This window comes from Onthophagus taurus, chromosome 7 (assembly GCF_036711975.1).
Source record: "Onthophagus taurus isolate NC chromosome 7, IU_Otau_3.0, whole genome shotgun sequence".
NCBI lineage: Eukaryota > Metazoa > Arthropoda > Insecta > Coleoptera > Scarabaeidae > Onthophagus > Onthophagus taurus.
The window spans coordinates 25339684-25363184 of record NC_091972.1 but is presented as its reverse complement, the minus strand read 5'-3'; positions in this window follow the sequence as shown (position 1 = coordinate 25363184).

The following is a 23501-nucleotide window of genomic DNA, read 5'->3' as shown; positions in this document are numbered from 1 at the left end:
ATCACAAATATGGTCAACAGAATTATCGGAACCAAAAGTGATAGAAAGTTCAAACATGGCTCAGAACGGCGTATATCGTCATAATACCACGTTTTGGGCACATTTTGTTTTTTATCTCCAACATGCTCCAATATGTCATTTGGCGCCTGAATATCACAAATATGTTCAACAGAATTATCGGAACCAAAAGTGATAGAAAGTTCAAACATGGCTCAGAACGGCGTATAACGTCATAATATCACGTTTTGGGCGCATTTTGTTTTTTATCTCCAACATGCTCCAAGATGTCATTTGGCGCCTGAATATCACATATATGGTCAACAGAATTACCGGAACCAAAAGTGATAGAAAGTTGAAACATGGCTCAGAACGGCGTATAACGTCATAATATCATGTTTTGGGCGCATTTTGCTTTTTATCTCCAACATGCTCCAATACGATATTTGGCCCCTGAATATCACAAATATGGTCAACAGAATTATCGGAACCAAAAGTGATAGAAAGTTCAAACATGGCTCAGAACGGCGTATAACGTCATAATATCACGTTTTGGGCACATATTGTTTTTTATCTCCAACATGCTCCAACATGTCATTTGGCGCCTGAATATCACAAATATGGTCAACAGAATTATCGGAACCAAAAGTGATATAAAGTTCAAACACGGCTCAGAACGGCGTATAACGTCATAATATCACGTTTTGGGCACATATTGTTTTTTATCTCCAACATGCTCCAACATGTCATTTGGCGCCTGAATATCACAAATATGGTCAACAGAATCATCGGAACCAAAAGTGATAGAAAGTTCAAACATGTCTCAGAACGGCGTATAACATCATAATATCACGTTTTGGGCGCATTTTGCTTTTTATCTCCAACATGCTCCAATACGATATTTGGCCCCTGAATATCACTAATATGGTCAACAGAATTATCGGAACCAAAAGTGATAGAAAGTTCAAACATGGCTCAGAACGGCGTATAACGTCATAATATCACGTTTTGGGCACATTTTGTTTTTTATCTCCAACATGCTCCAAGATGACATTTGGCCCCTGAATATCACATATATGGTCAACAGAATTACCGGAACCAAAAGTGATAGAAAGTTCAAACATGGCTCAGAACGGCGTATAACGTCATAATATCACGTTTTGGGCGCATTTTGTTTTTTATCTGAAGCATGCTCCAATATGTCATTTGGCGCCTGAATATCACATATATGGTCAACAGAATCATCGGAACCAAAAGTGATAGAAAGTTCAAACATGTCTCAGAACGGCGTATAACGTCATAATATCACGTTTTGGGCGCATTTTGCTTTTTATCTCCAACATGCTCCAATACGATATTTGGCCCCTGAATATCACAAATATGGTCAACAGAATTATCGGAACCAAAAGTGATAGAAAGTTCAAACATGGCTCAGAACGGCGTATAACGTCATAATATCACGTTTTGGGCCCATTTTGTTTCTTATCTCAAACATGCTCCAATATGTCATTTGGCGCCTGAATATCACATATATGGTCAACAGAATTACCGGAACAAAAAGTGATAGAAAGTTCAAACATGTCTCAGAACGGCGTATAACGTCATAATATCACGTTTTGGGCGCATTTTGCTTTTTATCTCCAACATGCTCCAATACGATATTTGGCCCCTGAATATCACAAATATGGTCAACAGAATTATCGGAACCAAAAGTGATAGATAGTTCAAACATGGCTCAGAACGGCGTATAACGTCATAATATCAGGTTTTGGGCACATTTTGTTTTTTATCCCCAACATGCTCCAATACGATATTTGGCTCCTGAATATCACAAATATGGTCAACAGAATTATCGGAACCAAAAGTGATAGAAAGTTCAAACATGGCTCAGAACGGCGTATATCGTCATAATATCACGTTTTGGGCACATTTTGTTTTTTATCTCCAACATGCTCCAATATGTCATTTGGCGCCTGAATATCACAAATATGTTCAACAGAATTATCGGAACCAAAAGTGATAGAAAGTTCAAACATGGCTTAGAACGGCGTATAACGTCATAATATCACGTTTTGGGCGCATTTTGTTTTTTATCTCCAACATGCTCCAAGATGTCATTTGGCGCCTGAATATCACATATATGGTCAACAGAATTACCGGAACCAAAAGTGATAGAAAGTTGAAACATGGCTCAGAACGGCGTATAACGTCATAATATCATGTTTTGGGCGCATTTTGCTTTTTATCTCCAACATGCTCCAATACGATATTTGGCCCCTGAATATCACAAATATGGTCAACAGAATTATCGGAACCAAAAGTGATAGAAAGTTCAAACATGGCTCAGAACGGCGTATAACGTCATAATATCACGTTTTGGGCACATATTGTTTTTTATCTCCAACATGCTCCAACATGTCATTTGGCGCCTGAATATCACAAATATGGTCAACAGAATTATCGGAACCAAAAGTGATATAAAGTTCAAACACGGCTCAGAACGGCGTATAACGTCATAATATCACGTTTTGGGCACATTTTGTTTTTCATCTCCAACATGCTCCAATATGTCATTTGGCGCCTGAATATCACATATATGGTCAACAGAATCATCGGAACCAAAAGTGATAGAAAGTTCAAACATGTCTCAGAACGGCGTATGACGTCATAATATCACGTTTTGGGCACATTTTGTTTTTTATCTCCAACATGCTCCAATATGTCATTTGGCGCCTGAATATCACAAATATGTTCAACAGAATTATCGGAACCAAAAGTGATAGAAAGTTCAAACATGGCTCAGAACGGCGTATAACGTCATAATATCACGTTTTGGGCGCATTTTGTTTTTTATCTCCAACATGCTCCAAGATGTCATTTGGCGCCTGAATATCACATATATGGTCAACAGAATTACCGGAACCAAAAGTGATAGAAAGTTGAAACATGGCTCAGAACGGCGTATAACGTCATAATATCATGTTTTGGGCGCATTTTGCTTTTTATCTCCAACATGCTCCAATACGATATTTGGCCCCTGAATATCACAAATATGGTCAACAGAATTATCGGAACCAAAAGTGATAGAAAGTTCAAACATGGCTCAGAACGGCGTATAACGTCATAATATCATGTTTTGGGCGCATTTTGCTTTTTATCTCCAACATGCTCCAATACGATATTTGGCCCCTGAATATCACAAATATGGTCAACAGAATTATCGGAACCAAAAGTGATAGAAAGTTCAAACATGGCTCAGAACGGCGTATAACGTCATAATATCACGTTTTGGGCACATATTGTTTTTTATCTCCAACATGCTCCAACATGTCATTTGGCGCCTGAATATCACAAATATGGTCAACAGAATTATCGGAACCAAAAGTGATATAAAGTTCAAACACGGCTCAGAACGGCGTATAACGTCATAATATCACATTTTGGGCACATTTTGTTTTTTATCTCCAACATGCTCCAATATGTCATTTGGCGCCTGAATATCACATATATGGTCAACAGAATCATCGGAACCAAAAGTGATAGAAAGTTCAAACATGTCTCAGAACGACGTATAACGTCATAATATCACGTTTTGGGCGCATTTTGCTTTTTATCTCCAACATGCTCCAATACGATATTTGGCCCCTGAATATCACAAATATGGTCAACAGAATTATCGGAACCAAAAGTGATAGAAAGTTTACCATGGCTCAGAACGGCGTATAACGTCATAATATCACGTTTTGGGCGCATTTTGTTTTTTATCTCCAACATGCTCCAAGATGTCATTTGGCGCCTGAATATCACATATATGGTCAACAGAATTACCGGAACTAAAAGTGATAGAAAGTTCAAACATGGCTCAGAACGGCGTATAACGTCATAATATCACGTTTTGGGCACATATTGTTTTTTATCTCCAACATGCTCCAATACGATATTTGGCCCCTGAATATCACAAATATGGTCAACAGAATTATCGGAACCAAAAGTGATAGAAAGTTCAAACATGGCTCAGAACGGCGTATGACGTCATAATATCACGTTTTGGGCACATTTTGCTTTTTATCTCCAACATGCTCCAATATGTCATTTGGCGCCTGAATATCACATATATGGTCAACAGAATCATCGGAACCAAAAGTGATAGAAAGTTCAAACATGTCTCAGAACGGCGTATAACGTCATAATGTCACGTTTTGGGCACATTTTGTTTTTTATCTCCAACATGCTCCAAGATGACATTTGGCCCCTGAATATCACATATATGGTCAACAGAATTACCGGAACCAAAAGTGATAGAAAGTTCAAACATGGCTCAGAACGGCGTATAACGTCATAATATCACGTTTTGGGCCCATTTTGTTTTTTATCTCCAATATGCTCCAATATGTCATTTGGCGCCTGAATATCACATATATGGTCAACAGAATCATCGGAACCAAAAGTGATAGAAAGTTCAAACATGTCTCAGAACGGCGTATAACATCATAATATCACGTTTTGGGCGCATTTTGCTTTTTATCTCCAACATGCTCCAATACGATATTTGGCCCCTGAATATCACTAATATGGTCAACAGAATTATCGGAACCAAAAGTGATAGAAAGTTCAAACATGGCTCAGAACGGCGTATAACGTCATAATATCACGTTTTGGGCACATTTTGTTTTTTATCTCCAACATGCTCCAAGATGACATTTGGCCCCTGAATATCACATATATGGTCAACAGAATTACCGGAACCAAAAGTGACAGAAAGTTCAAACATGGCTCAGAACGGCGTATAACGTCATAATATCACGTTTTGGGCGCATTTTGTTTTTTATCTGAAGCATGCTCCAATATGTCATTTGGCGCCTGAATATCACATATATGGTCAACAGAATCATCGGAACCAAAAGTGATAGAAAGTTCAAACATGTCTCAGAACGGCGTATAACGTCATAATATCACGTTTTGGGCGCATTTTGCTTTTTATCTCCAACATGCTCCAATACGATATTTGGCCCCTGAATATCACAAATATGGTCAACAGAATTATCGGAACCAAAAGTGATAGATAGTTCAAACATGGCTCAGAACGGCGTATAACGTCATAATATCAGGTTTTGGGCACATTTTGTTTTTTATCCCCAACATGCTCCAATACGATATTTGGCCCCTGAATATCACAAATATGGTCAACAGAATTATCGGAACCAAAAGTGATAGAAAGTTCAAACATGGCTCAGAACGGCGTATAACGTCATAATATCACGTTTTGGGCACATATTGTTTTTTATCTACAACATGCTCCAACATGTCATTTGGCGCCTGAATATCACAAATATGGTTAACAGAATAATCGGAACCAAAAGTGATAGAAAGTTCAAACATGGCTCAGAACGGCGTATAACGTCATAATATCACGTTTTGGGCACATTTTGTTTTTTATCTCCAACATGCTCCAAGATGACATTTGGCCCCTGAATATCACATATATGGTCAACAGAATTACCGGAACCAAAAGTGACAGAAAGTTCAAACATGGCTCAGAACGGCGTATAACGTCATAATATCACGTTTTGGGCGCATTTTGTTTTTTATCTGAAGCATGCTCCAATATGTCATTTGGCGCCTGAATATCACATATATGGTCAACAGAATCATCGGAACCAAAAGTGATAGAAAGTTCAAACATGTCTCAGAACGGCGTATAACGTCATAATATCACGTTTTGGGCGCATTTTGCTTTTTATCTCCAACATGCTCCAATACGATATTTGGCCCCTGAATATCACAAATATGGTCAACAGAATTATCGGAACCAAAAGTGATAGATAGTTCAAACATGGCTCAGAACGGCGTATAACGTCATAATATCAGGTTTTGGGCACATTTTGTTTTTTATCCCCAACATGCTCCAATACGATATTTGGCCCCTGAATATCACAAATATGGTCAACAGAATTATCGGAACCAAAAGTGATAGAAAGTTCAAACATGGCTCAGAACGGCGTATAACGTCATAATATCACGTTTTGGGCACATATTGTTTTTTATCTACAACATGCTCCAACATGTCATTTGGCGCCTGAATATCACAAATATGGTTAACAGAATAATCGGAACCAAAAGTGATAGAAAGTTCAAACATGGCTCAGAACGGCGTATAACGTCATAATATCACGTTTTGGGCACATTTTGTTTTTTATCTCCAACATGCTCCAACATGTCATTTGGCGCCTGAATATCACAAATATGGTCAACAGAATTATCGGAACCAAAAGTGATATAAAGTTCAAACAGGGCTCAGAACGGCGTATAACGTCATAATATCACGTTTTGGGCACATTTTGTTTTTTATCTCCAACATGCTCCAATATGTCATTTGGCGCCTGAATATCACATATATGGTCAACAGAATTACCGGAACCAAAAGTGATAGAAAGTTCAAACATGTCTCAGAACGGCGTATAACGTCATAATATCACGTTTTGGGCGCATTTTGCTTTTTATCTCCAACATGCTCCAATACGATATTTGGCCCCTGAATATCACAAATATGGTCAACAGAATTATCGGAACCAAAAGTGATAGAAAGTTCAAACATGGCTCAGAACGGCGTATGACGTCATAATATCACGTTTTGGGCACATTTTGTTTTTTATCTCCAACATGCTCCAATATGTCATTTGGCGCCTGAATATCACATATATGGTCAACAGAATTACCGGAACCAAAAGTGATAGAAAGTTCAAACAGGGCTCAGAACGGCGTATAACGTCATAATATCATGTTTTGGGCGCATTTTGCTTTTTATCTCCAACATGCTCCAATACGATATTTGGCCCCTGAATATCACAAATATGGTCAACAGAATTATCGGAACCAAAAGTGATAGATAGTTCAAACATGGCTCAGAACGGCGTATAACGTCATAATATCAGGTTTTGGGCACATTTTGTTTTTTATCCCCAACATGCTCCAATACGATATTTGGCTCCTGAATATCACAAATATGGTCAACAGAATTATCGGAACCAAAAGTGATAGAAAGTTCAAACATGGCTCAGAACGGCGTATAACGTCATAATATCACGTTTTGGGCACATTTTGTTTTTTATCTCCAACATGCTCCAATATGTCATTTGGCGCCTGAATATCACATATATGGTCAACAGAATTACCGGAACCAAAAGTGATAGAAAGTTCAAACATGGCTCAGAACGGCGTATAACGTCATAATATCATGTTTTGGGCGCATTTTGCTTTTTATCTCCAACATGCTCCAATACGATATTTGGCCCCTGAATATCACAAATATGGTCAACAGAATTAACGGAACCAAAAGTGATAGATAGTTCAAACATGGCTCAGAACGGCGTATAACGTCATAATATCAGGTTTTGGGCACATTTTGTTTTTTATCCCCAACATGCTCCAATACGATATTTGGCTCCTGAATATCACAAATATGGTCAACAGAATTATCGGAACCAAAAGTGATAGAAAGTTCAAACATGGCTCAGAACGGCGTATAACGTCATAATATCACGTTTTGGGCACATTTTGTTTTTTATCTCCAACATGCTCCAATATGTCATTTGGCGCCTGAATATCACTAATATGTTCAACAGAATTATCGGAACCAAAAGTGATAGAAAGTTCAAACATGGCTCAGAACGGCGTATAACGTCATAATATCACGTTTTGGGCACATTTTGTTTTTTATCTCCAACATGCTCCAATATGTCATTTGGCGCCTGAATATCACAAATATGTTCAACAGAATTATCGGAACCAAAAGTGATAGAAAGTTCAAACATGGCTCAGAACGGCGTATAACGTCATAATATCACGTTTTGGGCACATTTTGTTTTTTATCTCCAACATGCTCCAATACGATATTTGGCCCCTGAATATCACAAATATGGTCAACAGAATCATCGGAACCAAAAGTGATAGAAAGTTCAAACATGTCTCAGAACGGCGTATAACATCATAATATCACGTTTTGGGCGCATTTTGCTTTTTATCTCCAACATGCTCCAATACGATATTTGGCCCCTGAATATCACTAATATGGTCAACAGAATTATCGGAACCAAAAGTGATAGAAAGTTCAAACATGGCTCAGAACGGCGTATAACGTCATAATATCACGTTTTGGGCACATTTTGTTTTTTATCTCCAACATGCTCCAAGATGACATTTGGCCCCTGAATATCACATATATGGTCAACAGAATTACCGGAACCAAAAGTGACAGAAAGTTCAAACATGGCTCAGAACGGCGTATAACGTCATAATATCACGTTTTGGGCGCATTTTGTTTTTTATCTGAAGCATGCTCCAATATGTCATTTGGCGCCTGAATATCACATATATGGTCAACAGAATCATCGGAACCAAAAGTGATAGAAAGTTCAAACATGTCTCAGAACGGCGTATAACGTCATAATATCACGTTTTGGGCGCATTTTGCTTTTTATCTCCAACATGCTCCAATACGATATTTGGCCCCTGAATATCACAAATATGGTCAACAGAATTATCGGAACCAAAAGTGATAGATAGTTCAAACATGGCTCAGAACGGCGTATAACGTCATAATATCAGGTTTTGGGCACATTTTGTTTTTTATCCCCAACATGCTCCAATACGATATTTGGCCCCTGAATATCACAAATATGGTCAACAGAATTATCGGAACCAAAAGTGATAGAAAGTTCAAACATGGCTCAGAACGGCGTATAACGTCATAATATCACGTTTTGGGCACATATTGTTTTTTATCTACAACATGCTCCAACATGTCATTTGGCGCCTGAATATCACAAATATGGTTAACAGAATAATCGGAACCAAAAGTGATAGAAAGTTCAAACATGGCTCAGAACGGCGTATAACGTCATAATATCACGTTTTGGGCACATTTTGTTTTTTATCTCCAACATGCTCCAAGATGACATTTGGCCCCTGAATATCACATATATGGTCAACAGAATTACCGGAACCAAAAGTGACAGAAAGTTCAAACATGGCTCAGAACGGCGTATAACGTCATAATATCACGTTTTGGGCGCATTTTGTTTTTTATCTGAAGCATGCTCCAATATGTCATTTGGCGCCTGAATATCACATATATGGTCAACAGAATCATCGGAACCAAAAGTGATAGAAAGTTCAAACATGTCTCAGAACGGCGTATAACGTCATAATATCACGTTTTGGGCGCATTTTGCTTTTTATCTCCAACATGCTCCAATACGATATTTGGCCCCTGAATATCACAAATATGGTCAACAGAATTATCGGAACCAAAAGTGATAGATAGTTCAAACATGGCTCAGAACGGCGTATAACGTCATAATATCAGGTTTTGGGCACATTTTGTTTTTTATCCCCAACATGCTCCAATACGATATTTGGCCCCTGAATATCACAAATATGGTCAACAGAATTATCGGAACCAAAAGTGATAGAAAGTTCAAACATGGCTCAGAACGGCGTATAACGTCATAATATCACGTTTTGGGCACATATTGTTTTTTATCTACAACATGCTCCAACATGTCATTTGGCGCCTGAATATCACAAATATGGTTAACAGAATAATCGGAACCAAAAGTGATAGAAAGTTCAAACATGGCTCAGAACGGCGTATAACGTCATAATATCACGTTTTGGGCACATTTTGTTTTTTATCTCCAACATGCTCCAACATGTCATTTGGCGCCTGAATATCACAAATATGGTCAACAGAATTATCGGAACCAAAAGTGATATAAAGTTCAAACAGGGCTCAGAACGGCGTATAACGTCATAATATCACGTTTTGGGCACATTTTGTTTTTTATCTCCAACATGCTCCAATATGTCATTTGGCGCCTGAATATCACATATATGGTCAACAGAATTACCGGAACCAAAAGTGATAGAAAGTTCAAACATGTCTCAGAACGGCGTATAACGTCATAATATCACGTTTTGGGCGCATTTTGCTTTTTATCTCCAACATGCTCCAATACGATATTTGGCCCCTGAATATCACAAATATGGTCAACAGAATTATCGGAACCAAAAGTGATAGAAAGTTCAAACATGGCTCAGAACGGCGTATGACGTCATAATATCACGTTTTGGGCACATTTTGTTTTTTATCTCCAACATGCTCCAATATGTCATTTGGCGCCTGAATATCACATATATGGTCAACAGAATTACCGGAACCAAAAGTGATAGAAAGTTCAAACAGGGCTCAGAACGGCGTATAACGTCATAATATCATGTTTTGGGCGCATTTTGCTTTTTATCTCCAACATGCTCCAATACGATATTTGGCCCCTGAATATCACAAATATGGTCAACAGAATTATCGGAACCAAAAGTGATAGATAGTTCAAACATGGCTCAGAACGGCGTATAACGTCATAATATCAGGTTTTGGGCACATTTTGTTTTTTATCCCCAACATGCTCCAATACGATATTTGGCTCCTGAATATCACAAATATGGTCAACAGAATTATCGGAACCAAAAGTGATAGAAAGTTCAAACATGGCTCAGAACGGCGTATAACGTCATAATATCACGTTTTGGGCACATTTTGTTTTTTATCTCCAACATGCTCCAATATGTCATTTGGCGCCTGAATATCACATATATGGTCAACAGAATTACCGGAACCAAAAGTGATAGAAAGTTCAAACATGGCTCAGAACGGCGTATAACGTCATAATATCATGTTTTGGGCGCATTTTGCTTTTTATCTCCAACATGCTCCAATACGATATTTGGCCCCTGAATATCACAAATATGGTCAACAGAATTAACGGAACCAAAAGTGATAGATAGTTCAAACATGGCTCAGAACGGCGTATAACGTCATAATATCAGGTTTTGGGCACATTTTGTTTTTTATCCCCAACATGCTCCAATACGATATTTGGCTCCTGAATATCACAAATATGGTCAACAGAATTATCGGAACCAAAAGTGATAGAAAGTTCAAACATGGCTCAGAACGGCGTATAACGTCATAATATCACGTTTTGGGCACATTTTGTTTTTTATCTCCAACATGCTCCAATATGTCATTTGGCGCCTGAATATCACTAATATGTTCAACAGAATTATCGGAACCAAAAGTGATAGAAAGTTCAAACATGGCTCAGAACGGCGTATAACGTCATAATATCACGTTTTGGGCACATTTTGTTTTTTATCTCCAACATGCTCCAATATGTCATTTGGCGCCTGAATATCACAAATATGTTCAACAGAATTATCGGAACCAAAAGTGATAGAAAGTTCAAACATGGCTCAGAACGGCGTATAACGTCATAATATCACGTTTTGGGCACATTTTGTTTTTTATCTCCAACATGCTCCAATACGATATTTGGCCCCTGAATATCACAAATATGGTCAACAGAATTATCGGAACCAAAACTGATAGAAAGTTCAAACATGGCTCAGAACGGCGTATAACGTCATAATATCACGTTTTGGGCACATATTGTTTTTTATCTCCAACATGCTCCAACATGTCATTTGGCGCCTGAATATCACAAATATGGTCAACAGAATTATCGGAACCAAAAGTGATAGAAAGTTCAAACATGGCTCAGAACGGCGTATAACGTCATAATATCACGTTTTGGGGACATTTTGTTTTTTATCTCCAACATGCTCCAATATGTCATTTGGCGCCTGAATATCACATATATGGTCAACAGAATTACCGGAACCAAAAGTGATAGAAAGTTCAAACATGGCTCAGAACGGCGTATAACGTCATAATATCACGTTTTGGGCACATTTTGTTTTTTATCTCCAACATGCTCCAATATGTCATTTGGCGCCTGAATATCACTAATATGTTCAACAGAATTATCGGAACCAAAAGTGATAGAAAGTTCAAACATGGCTCAGAACGGCGTATAACGTCATAATATCACGTTTTGGGCACATTTTGTTTTTTATCTCCAACATGCTCCAATATGTCATTTGGCGCCTGAATATCACAAATATGTTCAACAGAATTATCGGAACCAAAAGTGATAGAAAGTTCAAACATGGCTCAGAACGGCGTATAACGTCATAATATCACGTTTTGGGCGCATTTTGTTTTTTATCTCCAACATGCTCCAAGATGTCATTTGGCGCCTGAATATCACATATATGGTCAACAGAATTACCGGAACCAAAAGTGATAGAAAGTTGAAACATGGCTCAGAACGGCGTATAACGTCATAATATCATGTTTTGGGCGCATTTTGCTTTTTATCTCCAACATGCTCCAATACGATATTTGGCCCCTGAATATCACAAATATGGTCAACAGAATTATCGGAACCAAAAGTGATAGAAAGTTCAAACATGGCTCAGAACGGCGTATAACGTCATAATATCACGTTTTGGGCACATATTGTTTTTTATCTCCAACATGCTCCAACATGTCATTTGGCGCCTGAATATCACAAATATGGTCAACAGAATTATCGGAACCAAAAGTGATATAAAGTTCAAACACGGCTCAGAACGGCGTATAACGTCATAATATCACGTTTTGGGCACATTTTGTTTTTTATCTCCAACATGCTCCAATATGTCATTTGGCGCCTGAATATCACATATATGGTCAACAGAATTACCGGAACCAAAAGTGATAGAAAGTTCAAACATGTCTCAGAACGGCGTATAACGTCATAATATAACGTTTTGGGCACATTTTGTTTTTTATCTCCAACATGCTCCAACATGTCATTTGGCGCCTGAATATCACAAATATGGTCAACAGAATTATCGGAACCAAAAGTGATAGAAAGTTCAAACATGGCTCAGAACGGCGTATAACGTCATAATATCACGTTTTGGGCACATATTGTTTTTTATCTCCAACATGCTCCAACATGTCATTTGGCACCTGAATATCACAAATATGGTCAACAGAATTATCGGAACCAAAAGTGATATAAAGTTCAAACACGGCTCAGAACGGCGTATAACGTCATAATATCACGTTTTGGGCACATTTTGTTTTTTATCTCCAACATGCTCCAAGATGACATTTGGCCCCTGAATATCACATATATGGTCAACAGAATTACCGGAACCAAAAGTGATAGAAAGTTCAAACATGGCTCAGAACGGCGTATAACGTCATAATATCACGTTTTGGGCACGTTTTGTTTTTTATCTCCAACATGCTCCAATACGATATTTGGCCCCTGAATATCACAAATATGGTCAACAGAATTATCGGAACCAAAACTGATAGAAAGTTCAAACATGGCTCAGAATGGCGTATAACGTCATAATATCACGTTTTGGGCACATATTGTTTTTTATCTCCAACATGCTCCAACATGTCATTTGGCGCCTGAATATCACAAATATGGTCAACAGAATTATCGGAACGAAATGTGATAGAAAGTTCAAACATGGCTCAGAACGGCGTATAACGTCATAATATCACGTTTTGGGCACATTTTGTTTTTTATCTCCAACATGCTCCAAGATGACATTTGGCCCCTGAATATCACATATATGGTCAACAGAATTACCGGAACCAAAAGTGATAGAAAGTTCAAACATGGCTCAGAACGGCGTATAACGTCATAATATCACGTTTTGGGCACATTTTGTTTTTTATCTCCAACATGCTCCAAGATGACATTTGGCCCCTGAATATCACATATATGGTCAACAGAATTACCGGAACCAAAAGTGATAGAAAGTTCAAACACGGCTCAGAACGGCGTATAACGTCATAATATCACGTTTTGGGCACGTTTTGTTTTTTATCTCCAACATGCTCCAAGATGACATTTGGCCCCTGAATATCACATATATGGTCAACAGAATTACCGGAACCAAAAGTGATAGAAAGTTCAAACATGGCTCAGAACGGCGTATAACGTCATAATATCACGTTTTGGGCACATTTTGTTTTTTATCTCCAACATGCTCCAAGATGACATTTGGCCCCTGAATATCACATATATGGTCAACAGAATTACCGGAACTAAAAGTTATAGAAAGTTCAAACATGGCTCAGAACGGCGTATAACGTCATAATATCACGTTTTGGGCACGTTTTGTTTTTTATCTCCAACATGCTCCAAGATGACATTTGGCCCCTGAATATCACATATATGGTCAACAGAATTACCGGAACCAAAAGTGATAGAAAGTTCAAACATGGCTCAGAATGGCGTATAACGTCATAATATCACGTTTTGGGCACATTTTGTTTTTTATCTCCAACATGCTCCAAGATGACATTTGGCCCCTGAATATCACATATATGGTCAACAGAATTACCGGAACCAAAAGTGATAGAAAGTTCAAACATGGCTCAGAACGGCGTATAACGTCATAATATCACGTTTTGGGCACATTTTGTTTTTTATCTCCAACATGCTCCAAGATGACATTTGGCCCCTGAATATCACATATATGGTCAACAGAATTACCGGAACCAAAAGTGATAGAAAGTTCAAACATGGCTCAGAACGGCGTATAACGTCATAATATCACGTTTTGGGCCCATTTTGTTTTTTATCTCCAACATGCTCCAATACGATATTTGGCCCCTGAATATCACAAATATGGTCAACAGAATTATCGGAACCAAAAGTGATAGAAAGTTCAAACATGGCTCAGAACGGCGTATAACGTCATAATATCACGTTTTGGGCACATTTTGTTTTTTATCTCCAACATGCTCCAAGATGACATTTGGCCCCTGAATATCACATATATGGTCAACAGAATTACCGGAACTAAAAGTTATAGAAAGTTCAAACATGGCTCAGAACGGCGTATAACGTCATAATATCACGTTTTGGGCACGTTTTGTTTTTTATCTCCAACATGCTCCAAGATGACATTTGGCCCCTGAATATCACATATATGGTCAACAGAATTACCGGAACCAAAAGTGATAGAAAGTTCAAACATGGCTCAGAATGGCGTATAACGTCATAATATCACGTTTTGGGCACATTTTGTTTTTTATCTCCAACATGCTCCAAGATGACATTTGGCCCCTGAATATCACATATATGGTCAACAGAATTACCGGAACTAAAAGTTATAGAAAGTTCAAACATGGCTCAGAACGGCGTATAACGTCATAATATCACGTTTTGGGCACGTTTTGTTTTTTATCTCCAACATGCTCCAAGATGACATTTGGCCCCTGAATATCACATATATGGTCAACAGAATTACCGGAACCAAAAGTGATAGAAAGTTCAAACATGGCTCAGAACGGCGTATAACGTCATAATATCACGTTTTGGGCACATTTTGTTTTTTATCTCCAACATGCTCCAAGATGACATTTGGCCCCTGAATATCACATATATGGTCAACAGAATTACCGGAACCAAAAGTGATAGAAAGTTCAAACATGGCTCAGAACGGCGTATAACGTCATAATATCACGTTTTGGGCCCATTTTGTTTTTTATCTCCAACATGCTCCAATACGATATTTGGCCCCTGAATATCACAAATATGGTCAACAGAATTATCGGAACCAAAAGTGATAGAAAGTTCAAACATGGCTCAGAACGGCGTATAACGTCATAATATCACGTTTTGGGCACATTTTGTTTTTTATCTCCAACATGCTCCAAGATGACATTTGGCCCCTGAATATCACATATATGGTCAACAGAATTACCGGAACCAAAAGTGACAGAAAGTTCAAACATGGCTCAGAACGGCGTATAACGTCATAATATCACGTTTTGGGCGCATTTTGTTTTTTATCTGAAGCATGCTCCAATATGTCATTTGGCGCCTGAATATCACATATATGGTCAACAGAATCATCGGAACCAAAAGTGATAGAAAGTTCAAACATGTCTCAGAACGGCGTATAACGTCATAATATCACGTTTTGGGCGCATTTTGCTTTTTATCTCCAACATGCTCCAATACGATATTTGGCCCCTGAATATCACAAATATGGTCAACAGAATTATCGGAACCAAAAGTGATAGATAGTTCAAACATGGCTCAGAACGGCGTATAACGTCATAATATCAGGTTTTGGGCACATTTTGTTTTTTATCCCCAACATGCTCCAATACGATATTTGGCCCCTGAATATCACAAATATGGTCAACAGAATTATCGGAACCAAAAGTGATAGAAAGTTCAAACATGGCTCAGAACGGCGTATAACGTCATAATATCACGTTTTGGGCACATATTGTTTTTTATCTACAACATGCTCCAACATGTCATTTGGCGCCTGAATATCACAAATATGGTTAACAGAATAATCGGAACCAAAAGTGATAGAAAGTTCAAACATGGCTCAGAACGGCGTATAACGTCATAATATCACGTTTTGGGCACATTTTGTTTTTTATCTCCAACATGCTCCAACATGTCATTTGGCGCCTGAATATCACAAATATGGTCAACAGAATTATCGGAACCAAAAGTGATATAAAGTTCAAACAGGGCTCAGAACGGCGTATAACGTCATAATATCACGTTTTGGGCACATTTTGTTTTTTATCTCCAACATGCTCCAATATGTCATTTGGCGCCTGAATATCACATATATGGTCAACAGAATTACCGGAACCAAAAGTGATAGAAAGTTCAAACATGTCTCAGAACGGCGTATAACGTCATAATATCACGTTTTGGGCGCATTTTGCTTTTTATCTCCAACATGCTCCAATACGATATTTGGCCCCTGAATATCACAAATATGGTCAACAGAATTATCGGAACCAAAAGTGATAGAAAGTTCAAACATGGCTCAGAACGGCGTATGACGTCATAATATCACGTTTTGGGCACATTTTGCTTTTTATCTCCAACATGCTCCAATATGTCATTTGGCGCCTGAATATCACATATATGGTCAACAGAATCATCGGAACCAAAAGTGATAGAAAGTTCAAACATGTCTCAGAACGGCGTATAACGTCATAATGTCACGTTTTGGGCACATTTTGTTTTTTATCTCCAACATGCTCCAAGATGACATTTGGCCCCTGAATATCACATATATGGTCAACAGAATTACCGGAACCAAAAGTGATAGAAAGTTCAAACATGGCTCAGAACGGCGTATAACGTCATAATATCACGTTTTGGGCCCATTTTGTTTTTTATCTCCAATATGCTCCAATATGTCATTTGGCGCCTGAATATCACATATATGGTCAACAGAATCATCGGAACCAAAAGTGATAGAAAGTTCAAACATGTCTCAGAACGGCGTATAACATCATAATATCACGTTTTGGGCGCATTTTGCTTTTTATCTCCAACATGCTCCAATACGATATTTGGCCCCTGAATATCACTAATATGGTCAACAGAATTATCGGAACCAAAAGTGATAGAAAGTTCAAACATGGCTCAGAACGGCGTATAACGTCATAATATCACGTTTTGGGCACATTTTGTTTTTTATCTCCAACATTCTCCAAGATGACATTTGGCCCCTGAATATCACATATATGGTCAACAGAATTACCGGAACCAAAAGTGACAGAAAGTTCAAACATGGCTCAGAACGGCGTATAACGTCATAATATCACGTTTTGGGCGCATTTTGTTTTTTATCTGAAGCATGCTCCAATATGTCATTTGGCGCCTGAATATCACATATATGGTCAACAGAATCATCGGAACCAAAAGTGATAGAAAGTTCAAACATGTCTCAGAACGGCGTATAACGTCATAATATCACGTTTTGGGCGCATTTTGCTTTTTATCTCCAACATGCTCCAATACGATATTTGGCCCCTGAATATCACAAATATGGTCAACAGAATTATCGGAACCAAAAGTGATAGATAGTTCAAACATGGCTCAGAACGGCGTATAACGTCATAATATCAGGTTTTGGGCACATTTTGTTTTTTATCCCCAACATGCTCCAATACGATATTTGGCCCCTGAATATCACAAATATGGTCAACAGAATTATCGGAACCAAAAGTGATAGAAAGTTCAAACATGGCTCAGAACGGCGTATAACGTCATAATATCACGTTTTGGGCACATATTGTTTTTTATCTACAACATGCTCCAACATGTCATTTGGCGCCTGAATATCACAAATATGGTTAACAGAATAATCGGAACCAAAAGTGATAGAAAGTTCAAACATGGCTCAGAACGGCGTATAACGTCATAATATCACGTTTTGGGCACATTTTGTTTTTTATCTCCAACATGCTCCAACATGTCATTTGGCGCCTGAATATCACAAATATGGTCAACAGAATTATCGGAACCAAAAGTGATATAAAGTTCAAACAGGGCTCAGAACGGCGTATAACGTCATAATATCACGTTTTGGGCACATTTTGTTTTTTATCTCCAACATGCTCCAATATGTCATTTGGCGCCTGAATATCACATATATGGTCAACAGAATTACCGGAACCAAAAGTGATAGAAAGTTCAAACATGTCTCAGAACGGCGTATAACGTCATAATATCACGTTTTGGGCGCATTTTGCTTTTTATCTCCAACATGCTCCAATACGATATTTGGCCCCTGAATATCACAAATATGGTCAACAGAATTATCGGAACCAAAAGTGATAGAAAGTTCAAACATGGCTCAGAACGGCGTATGACGTCATAATATCACGTTTTGGGCACATTTTGTTTTTTATCTCCAACATGCTCCAATATGTCATTTGGCGCCTGAATATCACATATATGGTCAACAGAATTACCGGAACCAAAAGTGATAGAAAGTTCAAACAGGGCTCAGAACGGCGTATAACGTCATAATATCATGTTTTGGGCGCATTTTGCTTTTTATCTCCAACATGCTCCAATACGATATTTGGCCCCTGAATATCACAAATATGGTCAACAGAATTATCGGAACCAAAAGTGATAGATAGTTCAAACATGGCTCAGAACGGCGTATAACGTCATAATATCAGGTTTTGGGCACATTTTGTTTTTTATCCCCAACATGCTCCAATACGATATTTGGCTCCTGAATATCACAAATATGGTCAACAGAATTATCGGAACCAAAAGTGATAGAAAGTTCAAACATGGCTCAGAACGGCGTATAACGTCATAATATCACGTTTTGGGCACATTTTGTTTTTTATCTCCAACATGCTCCAATATGTCATTTGGCGCCTGAATATCACATATATGGTCAACAGAATTACCGGAACCAAAAGTGATAGAAAGTTCAAACATGGCTCAGAACGGCGTATAACGTCATAATATCATGTTTTGGGCGCATTTTGCTTTTTATCTCCAACATGCTCCAATACGATATTTGGCCCCTGAATATCACAAATATGGTCAACAGAATTAACGGAACCAAAAGTGATAGATAGTTCAAACATGGCTCAGAACGGCGTATAACGTCATAATATCAGGTTTTGGGCACATTTTGTTTTTTATCCCCAACATGCTCCAATACGATATTTGGCTCCTGAATATCACAAATATGGTCAACAGAATTATCGGAACCAAAAGTGATAGAAAGTTCAAACATGGCTCAGAACGGCGTATAACGTCATAATATCACGTTTTGGGCACATTTTGTTTTTTATCTCCAACATGCTCCAATATGTCATTTGGCGCCTGAATATCACTAATATGTTCAACAGAATTATCGGAACCAAAAGTGATAGAAAGTTCAAACATGGCTCAGAACGGCGTATAACGTCATAATATCACGTTTTGGGCACATTTTGTTTTTTATCTCCAACATGCTCCAATATGTCATTTGGCGCCTGAATATCACAAATATGTTCAACAGAATTATCGGAACCAAAAGTGATAGAAAGTTCAAACATGGCTCAGAACGGCGTATAACGTCATAATATCACGTTTTGGGCACATTTTGTTTTTTATCTCCAACATGCTCCAATACGATATTTGGCCCCTGAATATCACAAATATGGTCAACAGAATTATCGGAACCAAAACTGATAGAAAGTTCAAACATGGCTCAGAACGGCGTATAACGTCATAATATCACGTTTTGGGCACATATTGTTTTTTATCTCCAACATGCTCCAACATGTCATTTGGCGCCTGAATATCACAAATATGGTCAACAGAATTATCGGAACCAAAAGTGATAGAAAGTTCAAACATGGCTCAGAACGGCGTATAACGTCATAATATCATGTTTTGGGCGCATTTTGTTTTTTATCTCCAACATGCTCCAATATGTCATTTGGCGCCTGAATATCACATATATGGTCAACAGAATTACCGGAACCAAAAGTGATAGAAAGTTCAAACAGGGCTCAGAACGGCGTATAACGTCATAATATCATGTTTTGGGCGCATTTTGCTTTTTATCTCCAACATGCTCCAATACGATATTTGGCCCCTGAATATCACAAATATGGTCAACAGAATTATCGGAACCAAAAGTGATAGATAGTTCAAACATGGCTCAGAACGGCGTATAACGTCATAATATCAGGTTTTGGGCACATTTTGTTTTTTATCCCCAACATGCTCCAATACGATATTTGGCTCCTGAATATCACAAATATGGTCAACAGAATTATCGGAACCAAAAGTGATAGAAAGTTCAAACATGGCTCAGAACGGCGTATAACGTCATAATATCACGTTTTGGGCACATTTTGTTTTTTATCTCCAACATGCTCCAATATGTCATTTGGCGCCTGAATATCACATATATGGTCAACAGAATTACCGGAACCAAAAGTGATAGAAAGTTCAAACATGGCTCAGAACGGCGTATAACGTCATAATATCATGTTTTGGGCGCATTTTGCTTTTTATCTCCAACATGCTCCAATACGATATTTGGCCCCTGAATATCACAAATATGGTCAACAGAATTAACGGAACCAAAAGTGATAGATAGTTCAAACATGGCTCAGAACGGCGTATAACGTCATAATATCAGGTTTTGGGCACATTTTGTTTTTTATCCCCAACATGCTCCAATACGATATTTGGCTCCTGAATATCACAAATATGGTCAACAGAATTATCGGAACCAAAAGTGATAGAAAGTTCAAACATGGCTCAGAACGGCGTATAACGTCATAATATCACGTTTTGGGCACATTTTGTTTTTTATCTCCAACATGCTCCAATATGTCATTTGGCGCCTGAATATCACTAATATGTTCAACAGAATTATCGGAACCAAAAGTGATAGAAAGTTCAAACATGGCTCAGAACGGCGTATAACGTCATAATATCACGTTTTGGGCACATTTTGTTTTTTATCTCCAACATGCTCCAATATGTCATTTGGCGCCTGAATATCACAAATATGTTCAACAGAATTATCGGAACCAAAAGTGATAGAAAGTTCAAACATGGCTCAGAACGGCGTATAACGTCATAATATCACGTTTTGGGCGCATTTTGTTTTTTATCTCCAACATGCTCCAAGATGTCATTTGGCGCCTGAATATCACATATATGGTCAACAGAATTACCGGAACCAAAAGTGATAGAAAGTTGAAACATGGCTCAGAACGGCGTATAACGTCATAATATCATGTTTTGGGCGCATTTTGCTTTTTATCTCCAACATGCTCCAATACGATATTTGGCCCCTGAATATCACAAATATGGTCAACAGAATTATCGGAACCAAAAGTGATAGAAAGTTCAAACATGGCTCAGAACGGCGTATAACGTCATAATATCACGTTTTGGGCACATATTGTTTTTTATCTCCAACATGCTCCAACATGTCATTTGGCGCCTGAATATCACAAATATGGTCAACAGAATTATCGGAACCAAAAGTGATATAAAGTTCAAACACGGCTCAGAACGGCGTATAACGTCATAATATCACGTTTTGGGCACATTTTGTTTTTTATCTCCAACATGCTCCAATATGTCATTTGGCGCCTGAATATCACATATATGGTCAACAGAATTACCGGAACCAAAAGTGATAGAAAGTTCAAACATGTCTCAGAACGGCGTATAACGTCATAATATAACGTTTTGGGCACATTTTGTTTTTTATCTCCAACATGCTCCAACATGTCATTTGGCGCCTGAATATCACAAATATGGTCAACAGAATTATCGGAACCAAAAGTGATAGAAAGTTCAAACATGGCTCAGAACGGCGTATAACGTCATAATATCACGTTTTGGGCACATATTGTTTTTTATCTCCAACATGCTCCAACATGTCATTTGGCGCCTGAATATCACAAATATGGTCAACAGAATTATCGGAACCAAAAGTGATATAAAGTTCAAACACGGCTCAGAACGGCGTATAACGTCATAATATCACGTTTTGGGCACATTTTGTTTTTTATCTCCAACATGCTCCAAGATGACATTTGGCCCCTGAATATCACATATATGGTCAACAGAATTACCGGAACCAAAAGTGATAGAAAGTTCAAACATGGCTCAGAACGGCGTATAACGTCATAATATCACGTTTTGGGCACGTTTTGTTTTTTATCTCCAACATGCTCCAAGATGACATTTGGCCCCTGAATATCACATATATGGTCAACAGAATTACCGGAACCAAAAATGATAGAAAGTTCAAACATGGCTCAGAACGGCGTATAACGTCATAATATCACGTTTTGGGCACATTTTGTTTTTTATCTCCAACATGCTCCAATACGATATTTGGCCCCTGAATATCACAAATATGGTCAACAGAATTATCGGAACCAAAACTGATAGAAAGTTCAAACATGGCTCAGAATGGCGTATAACGTCATAATATCACGTTTTGGGCACATATTGTTTTTTATCTCCAACATGCTCCAACATGTCATTTGGCGCCTGAATATCACAAATATGGTCAACAGAATTATCGGAACGAAATGTGATAGAAAGTTCAAACATGGCTCAGAACGGCGTATAACGTCATAATATCACGTTTTGGGCACATTTTGTTTTTTATCTCCAACATGCTCCAAGATGACATTTGGCCCCTGAATATCACATATATGGTCAACAGAATTACCGGAACCAAAAGTGATAGAAAGTTCAAACATGGCTCAGAACGGCGTATAACGTCATAATATCACGTTTTGGGCACATTTTGTTTTTTATCTCCAACATGCTCCAAGATGACATTTGGCCCCTGAATATCACATATATGGTCAACAGAATTACCGGAACCAAAAGTGATAGAAAGTTCAAACACGGCTCAGAACGGCGTATAACGTCATAATATCACGTTTTGGGCACGTTTTGTTTTTTATCTCCAACATGCTCCAAGATGACATTTGGCCCCTGAATATCACATATATGGTCAACAGAATTACCGGAACCAAAAGTGATAGAAAGTTCAAACACGGCTCAGAACGGCGTATAACGTCATAATATCACGTTTTGGGCACGTTTTGTTTTTTATCTCCAACATGCTCCAAGATGACATTTGGCCCCTGAATATCACATATATGGTCAACAGAATTACCGGAACCAAAAGTGATAGAAAGTTCAAACATGGCTCAGAACGGCGTATAACGTCATAATATCACGTTT